Consider the following 275-nt stretch of genomic DNA (forward strand, 5'->3'; position numbering starts at 1 on the left):
CTGGGGCCACTGAGGATACTGGGGGCACCGGGGATACTGCGGGTACTAGGGGCACTGCTGGGGACTAGGGGCGCTGAGGGTACTGGGGACACTGGGAGCGCTGAGGGTGCTGGTGGCGTTGCTGGGACAGGAGACACTCTGGGTACTTGGAGCACGGCGAGCGCTTGGGATACGGGGTGTTCTGGGGGCGCTGCTGGGACTGGGGGCGCTGGGGGCAGTGGAGGTACTGGGGATTCTTGGAGCACTGGGGGCGCTGGGAACACTGGGGGCGCTGG

Source organism: Corvus brachyrhynchos, unplaced genomic scaffold (genome assembly GCF_000691975.1).
Source record: "Corvus brachyrhynchos isolate BGI_N302 unplaced genomic scaffold, ASM69197v1 scaffold412, whole genome shotgun sequence".
NCBI lineage: Eukaryota > Metazoa > Chordata > Aves > Passeriformes > Corvidae > Corvus > Corvus brachyrhynchos.